This window comes from Nanorana parkeri, unplaced genomic scaffold (genome assembly GCF_000935625.1).
Source record: "Nanorana parkeri isolate BGI_ZX_2015 unplaced genomic scaffold, ASM93562v1 scaffold202, whole genome shotgun sequence".
In the NCBI taxonomy this organism is placed as follows: domain Eukaryota; kingdom Metazoa; phylum Chordata; class Amphibia; order Anura; family Dicroglossidae; genus Nanorana; species Nanorana parkeri.
The window spans coordinates 924,741-932,161 of NW_017306470.1; the positions used below are offsets into that span (position 1 = coordinate 924,741).

Sequence of the window (7,421 nt, forward strand, 5' to 3'; positions counted from 1 at the left end):
GGCAAAACCACGAAGGCCCCCCCCCCCCCCCCCCGCAAAGGTCATGGCACTGCATGGTTAACAGGAAGGTTCCGGGGTCCCAAGCATGCGCAGGCAGCCGCTTGTTTAAAAGTTTAGTGCCGGTGTTCTGTCAAGAACGCTGCCCCAGTATCTGCATTTACGTACAGAGGGGATTAACGAGGAAACCGCCATTTATTTACAAAGTATTCGTTTGTAATGGTTTATTGTGACCGGTAATAATATACCATCCATGGCAGTATATGATGGATGGCAGTAAATGATGGATGAACTAAATACTTTGTAAATAAATCCCGGTTTCCTCGATAATATTGGTCTGTGCGCAAGAGCAGATGCTGAGGTCGGCAAATTCGACTACGTTGGCGTTTTCGACAGAACACCGGTATCTGCGTTTAATATCGAGGCATTTTCACGAGTATAATTACTCGTGAAAATGCCCAGTATTGGCAGTGGTGTATCCCTACTTAAAAATATAATGCATTGCTGGGACTTGTAATCCTACATAGTTGGAGCTATTCTTCATTGCTGTATAATCATCATAAAGCAATGCAGAATTCCACCAGCCATGCGGGACTACAAGTCCCAGCAGTAAATTATAATAAAAGTCAGCTATGCAGTATTTCACAAGCACCCCCCCCCACTATAATGCATTGATGGGACTTGTAGTCCTACATAGTTGGTGCTATTCTGCATTGCTGTATAATCATCATACAGCAATGCAGAATACCACCAGCTATGTGGGACTACAAGTCCCAGCAATGCATTATAATAAAAGTCAGCAGTATATTACCAGCAAACCCCTCCCCCACCACCCCCTTCCCACTACATACTTACCTTTCCTCTCATGCAGGGCCCTCTTCCTCGTCTCGGTGTCCAGGGGCGGAGCTAAGAGAAGAGGATCCTTACACAGCAGAATGTGCTGCCCGGGGCTGCCTGCAGCACATTCTGCGGGAGTGACAGCTTCTCCTGCCCTGCTGCACAGCCGCCCGTACATTCTGCGGGTGGCTGTGCATTCCTCACTGGGCCCCCCACCAAGTGGCGGAACGCCAGGGCCCGGTCGCAATTGTGACCGCTGCGACCCAGGTAGTTCCGCCGTGAGTGTAGGGGTAGCCCTACTGCAGGGGTTAATTTTGTACATTACGTTTGCTCCAAAAAGTTTAAATAGACCAGCAAGTGGGCAGATATAGGTGAATGCATGTCCACTTACATCTGGCTGTCCACAAGGGATGTATTGCAGTCCATTTTTGATCAGTGTGATCACTAGACAAAAACAGATTGACAGAACTACAGAACTAAAGCAGCTTAAGACCACATGTACACAGGAGCATGGAGGTCATAGACATCAGAGTCTAGCATATTTTCCTGCCCAGGAAGCTCCAGGTGAGGCATACAGCCACCCATAGACATCAATGGCTGTATGGCGTGTATACGATGTTACTTTCATTAACTCATGAATGATTGTATGCCCTGAGCTCAGACTGTACAAGTTCTGGATATGGATGCACCGATACCAATACTAATACTAATACTATCAATACCGAGTATTTGGGTGTGTACTCGTACTCGCCCAAATGCTCTGATGCCGGAACTTCCTGTCAGAAGGGGATCTCCCTCTGACCGGCAGTGCTGAGGGGGCATGGAGTCGGCTTTCTTTCCAATCAGGAAGCCAGGTATGACTCGCCTCCCTGATTGGCTAGGAAGGCGGCTTCACTTGTTGCTAGGCAGTCTGGCTCCCTAACAAATCAGAAGTTGCACAGCACGTAATGACCCGCCTTCCGGCTTCCTGATTGGTCAGGAAGCCAGGCTGCCTAGCAACAAGTCAAGCCGGCTTCCTAGTCAATCAGGAAGCTGGGAGGCGGGTCATGACGTGCCGCCCAGCTTCTTGATTCTTCTGAACACTGGCTTCCCAGGCAATCAGAAAGCCAGGCGACGGGTCATGGTCTGCCACGTGACTCCCTGATAATCGGTGCACACGGCACCAGTATCAGTATTTGGTATCAGCGAAAAAAAAAGTATCGGTACTCGATAACGAAAAACCGTTATCAGTGCATCCCTAGTTCTGAACATACGTTTCTTCACATGCAAGTTTTGAAGAGTCCCGGCAAATACCCACTGGCCAGACATTGATGTATATTGGCTTCCCAGGAGCGGAAATACGCCTGAATTTTACATGTATGGACCCCATTCACCTGCATGCATTAAAGCTGGTAGTGCCAATACTAACATGATCTCAAGATTAAAAAAAAAATTTATACAGTTTTCTTGTGCATCTCTTGCAGAGAGAGGCTTGGTGCCAGACATAATAAAATATAGATTTTGGGTGTACATACACTTTACAAGCATTAACACTATTGTTAAATGCAATTATTGTAAGTACCCTATTCTGCCTTCATATGAACCTTTCGTAATCCCCTGTACCATAGCACTCACAATAGAAAAAGGGAGAGTCTGTATCTTCTTTTCTATTCCGACTTCCTTTATATCTCTAAATACAGAGGTTCATTATGCACATGTATTGCATTGCATTGCAATGCAATGGTCATGCTACATTGCTCTGACACGGAGTTATAGTTCAGAAGGCAGGCTCTATGGCCCCATTCACTCTGAGCGATTTATCGAGCGATTTTTGCAGCGATATCGCTCATATTTCCACGCGATATCGCTCTATGTAGCTTCTCCAATCCATTTCAATGGAGCTGTTCACATCTCGTCGCTCAATATCGGTTGTAGCTTGTCGCTCCTACATGACCCTTTTTTCGAGCGATTGTGCTCCTGATTGCATACAGCCCAATAGGAAAAAGTTGCGCGACAAGTCGCTCAATATCGATCAATATCGCTCATATAAAATCGTGCACAAAATCTCACGATTTTCATGTTGCTCAGTGTGAATGGGGCCTATGAGTTGTGAGACAGAGAAGTGCATATTCACAGGACTGAGTGAAATTGTGCCAGTGCATTGAGGCAATACATCCTATGGGTATCTTCAATCCAGTTTACAAACTATTAGATCAATATGGATATTATGAGTGGGATAGAACTTACTTGCAGTTGAAAATAAAAACTCCCCTTTTAAGATAGCATTTTGGAATATCCATACTACACTTCCCATTTTTTGTTCTGTAAAACAATGGTCATATGAGAATATCCTCCTATACATAGGTGGTATGGCACAAGGTCATGCTACTTGTGCCTTGTTAAGAACCATATGAAATAGTTCACAATAATTTTGGGTGTTCTTCTTTTAAAACAGGGCCATAGGTTACTTTTTCCATCTTACCCTCTGTTTACCCATGTTGCAAAAAAGCATGGGCTTTACAGAGTTCAGTAGCTCAAGCTGAAACTTACATATAAAAATAAGGGTGCAATTCGCAAACCTAAACTGACAGGATAAGTATACTTATTTTTAAAAAGTGACAGTTATTTTCGGCCAATAGGATTTGAAAATTACAGTCACAAGGCTAAATTATAGAGAGACATACTTGTTTTAAAGCTTTGTGAATGGAGTTTATTACATCAGACTGGTTCCAGTGTCTCAACCCCAACTGGAAGACTCTCTCCAAGGTCTAAGGGCTTGTTCACACCTGCAGCCGCTGGTGCCTGGAGAGTGAGTGCCCATGCGCTCTGTTGACCCGCATTGCATTGTTTCTTGGGTCAAACATTATTGAAATGTCACAAGGTCTATAGGGGAATCTCACTCTGGTGTGCTTAAAAAAAAAGTACCACATGCCATGCTCTTTTTAAGAGCACAACACTTGTTGAGCTTGTAAGTGGAACAGCTAACTTAGTGGATATTTTTTCTGTGACTTCTGTGACATCCTTAAAGAAGAACTCTGTCAAATGGAAAAAACTTACTCAGTGGAAGGGTAAATGTATTAAATTTACGGCATGCTTCTTTAAGTTGGTCACTTGTGCCGCCTGCTCAACACAAAGTAGGTCTGATTTACTATTTGCTTTACAAACTCACACTCTAACTTGAACATTATATAAATGCATCCAAAAATTAATTCACGTGGAGGTAAGAGCTATACTATTAGATATGAATAAAGAAGACAAGAATAGTGATAGGAATGGAACACAACTTCTGGGGAAGGGTATAGCTTTTGCAACTGGAGATTTCCATAATCAATATTTAAACCAAGAGTGCTTTTCTATTTTACAACTCCACTGTAAAACAATTCATCATCAGAAAGGAAAGTACAAACTATATCTCCCACATTGATATCATCTTTACAGAGAACCTCAGATGCACTCTTGTCATTGTTTGAAGTTTCTAAAATCTTGTCCATTAGACTATTCTCTGAAAATCTATAAAATGATGATGTTTTCATGGGACATGTACACAGGAAGATTTATTATGGAGGAAATCTGCTGCCATCAATGCAATTAGAAGGGCTTCCTGAGGGGCATGAGGCATCTCTTCCCAACAATGAAAAGGGGGCTTTTTATAAAGATTATAAACTACACTGACCATCAATTTATAGGGAGTCATGATGTAAGAGAAATCTGTGACCTACAACGTATATACTGTATCTTGATTTGCTCAAACTTATAATCACTGATGTTATCAATATCTACTTGTTAAGAGTTACTTACAACACTTGTCTTTATATTACAGTGTATGCCCATAAGCTCCTGAAGAAGTGGTGGTACTGCGAAATGCGTAGAGAAAGAGTTGTGCGCCTCCCCATGGAAATATGTATAATTACCACTGTTATATACTAATGCTATTGCATAGAAACTACTAGGATAGCTATCTATTGTACATCAATTGAGGAGGTGCAGGTTCATGATGGGCATACAGGCTCATAGTTTTGTAAATAAAACTATATACGTTGATGATTTTAGTTTTATTATACAATTTTAACAAACAATGTACACAATAAAATATAATTTTTATATATAAATCGAAATGGTCATGGTGGTGCCTAAAAAGTATGTTTTGTTGTTCTTTCTTACCTATAGGGAACTATTAATTGTGGAACATAAAAGGCCACTGTGACCATTTCACTATCAGCCTGTAACCCTGCGCACACATTTTAAAACTCGTAGGGCAACAATCTAAACATCAGCAGACTGCGAGTGTTTGTCACTGGGGCAGGTTAACTAAGCTGTTAGCTCCTGATACACACACATGGGGCCAGCCACCACACGTTTTAATAGAAACACACACCAATCACATAATTCACTATTGCAATTGTGACCTTTTAAAAAAATCTTTGTCACTTACTGTCACGCACCCAGAAAGGAATGTAATGAGTTCACACCATGGTAGCTTATTCAAAGAGGCAATTTCCTAATTTTTAGTTAAACCTTTTAGAGTTGCAGCTTAACAATGATTAAGTATTGCTTCAATGAAAAAACAAACAAAAACAGTGTATGAAATGTTCTCAGAAAACATATTACAAAACAGACATTAGCAAGAGGAAAATAAAAGGGGCTTTAAAAATAAAAAAATACTCAAAACCCATTTCCACCTTTGCGGAGGTATTTAAAAAAACATATGCTAGCAATGTACACAGAATTTACATGAGGCAGGCACATGCAGCTGCTGTATATGAACACAGAAACTTACATTTTCTGTTAGCTTTCCTCCTTATATCCTCATGGAAATTACTGCCTATGTGCTCTGCAAGCAATGTGTATATCTTACAACTGAGTTCTCTACCCCCCATTCATTGGTATTCATAATGGCAACCCACTGGACATTGTATTATGCATAAAGGGAGAGCTGGTATTTAGTGATCATGTTACACAGAATCACAGGGAGGAGGGTAGCTGTTTACAGCCTGCTTTACATTCCATCCCGGGGTCAGACTAAATAAGCCTAATAAAAAGTTTATTTAAAAAATTAAGAAAGCCTGCAATGTGAGTGCACACATATACATCACTACTGCACCCCTACATCACCACAATAAATACTAATCACTAGACATGTGCGATTCGTTTCGTTCCGAATCGAAATTCGGACGAATTTTCGTAAATTCGGACATTCGGATGTATCCGAATTCCGAATTACAGACATAACGAATGCAAACGAATCCGAATTTCCATTTCCGAAATTCGGTAGCGTTCGCACGAACGTTCGTTTCGTTTTCTGTTCGTATTCGTTTCTTATTCGTTTTGTTCGTTGGAGCAAAGTGACATTAGAGAAGGAGAAAAATATTTTTTCCCCCTCAAATGTCACTTTTGCTGCAAACGAATAAGAAACGAATAAGAAACGAATAAGAACAGAAAACGAACCGAACGTTCGTGCGAACGCTACCGAATTTCGTCCGAATTCGAATTCCGAATCCGAATTGACTTTCACACCCGAATCCCGAAAAACAAAATAACACAAATCCGAATTTAAAACGAAACGAAACAAATTTTTTGGCAGTGCACATGTCTACTAATCACGTACAAAGGTGAAAATGGACTTTAAGTGGAGTCTGGTCTGAGAGGCTTGTTGTAGATGTGCTGGAGTATGCAGCGGGAAAACCCTTAATGTTATCTATCCTGGATACATCTGTATTTTCACATAGCAAGGAAACCTAAGGTCTGATCTGTTTTATTAGCCTTCTGGACCTTGTAAAATAGGCATGTTTGGTGTCTGATAGGTATCATTTATACATTACAGTAGCCATGTTTTATAAAGGTAACAATTACAGTAGGAGTTATGGAATGAGATTGCAAGGTCAATGTTAGATCTGTATGAAAGTACCTCTAAGTGAATATCCCAGACTCAGAAATGTGCATCCCTTAGGCTGCATACAAGGCTATTTATGACTTGGCCATTTACAGGGTAATATCAGTGTATCTCCAGTCAAACGTAGTCAAACATGGTCATTTAAAGTGCATCTCCAACCAAAACAATTCCCGCTGGGGAAATGTTCCCACACTTTCTGTTACAGAAAATATCAGAAATAATGGCTTTTTAAAACAACAAACAAAAGTTGACATACACATTGCTCCTAGACAGTGCTGAGACGCCTAATACACAGAGCTGGGCTGGCTATCAAACTAATAGTGCAGCACGACAGGTTACACTGGGAGAGCTATGCTCCCAGCCCAGCTACTCTTCCTCACAACAGCATTTGAGGTGGGGGTCTCTATCTTGTGCATGTAAATAAATCCTGCCAGTGACAGTGGCTTACACATCGGTAGACTCGACCATGCAGGAGTTTTGTTGAAGTATATCTATAGCCCAAAGTGTCTTTTTTTATTGTATTCTAAGATAGAGTGGGGCATTGTTAAAGCCCACCGTTATTTTTTTCTTTGCACTGTTTGAAAATTTCCCTTCACATCCTGTCCTTGAGACTCAACAGGAAGTGAGTGGAAACCTTACCAAAGTAAGCGTGTATCCCCACTTAGGCAGTTGGCACATCCACATGTGTCCCAATTGGAAGATTTCCCCTCCACATGTG

General features: G+C 41.3%; 1 long non-coding RNA gene across 1 annotated transcript in view; it reads right to left on the reverse strand.

Annotated features, from left to right (window-relative positions):
* Nucleotides 1-6,559, reverse strand: part of LOC108786304 — a 23,421-nt gene extending 16,862 nt beyond the window's left edge. The window contains exon 1 of the long non-coding RNA XR_001941190.1: nucleotides 6,549-6,559. This is a non-coding gene — a long non-coding RNA (uncharacterized LOC108786304). The remainder of the gene's footprint in view (nucleotides 1-6,548) is intronic.
* Nucleotides 6,560-7,421: the final 862 nt, after the last annotated feature.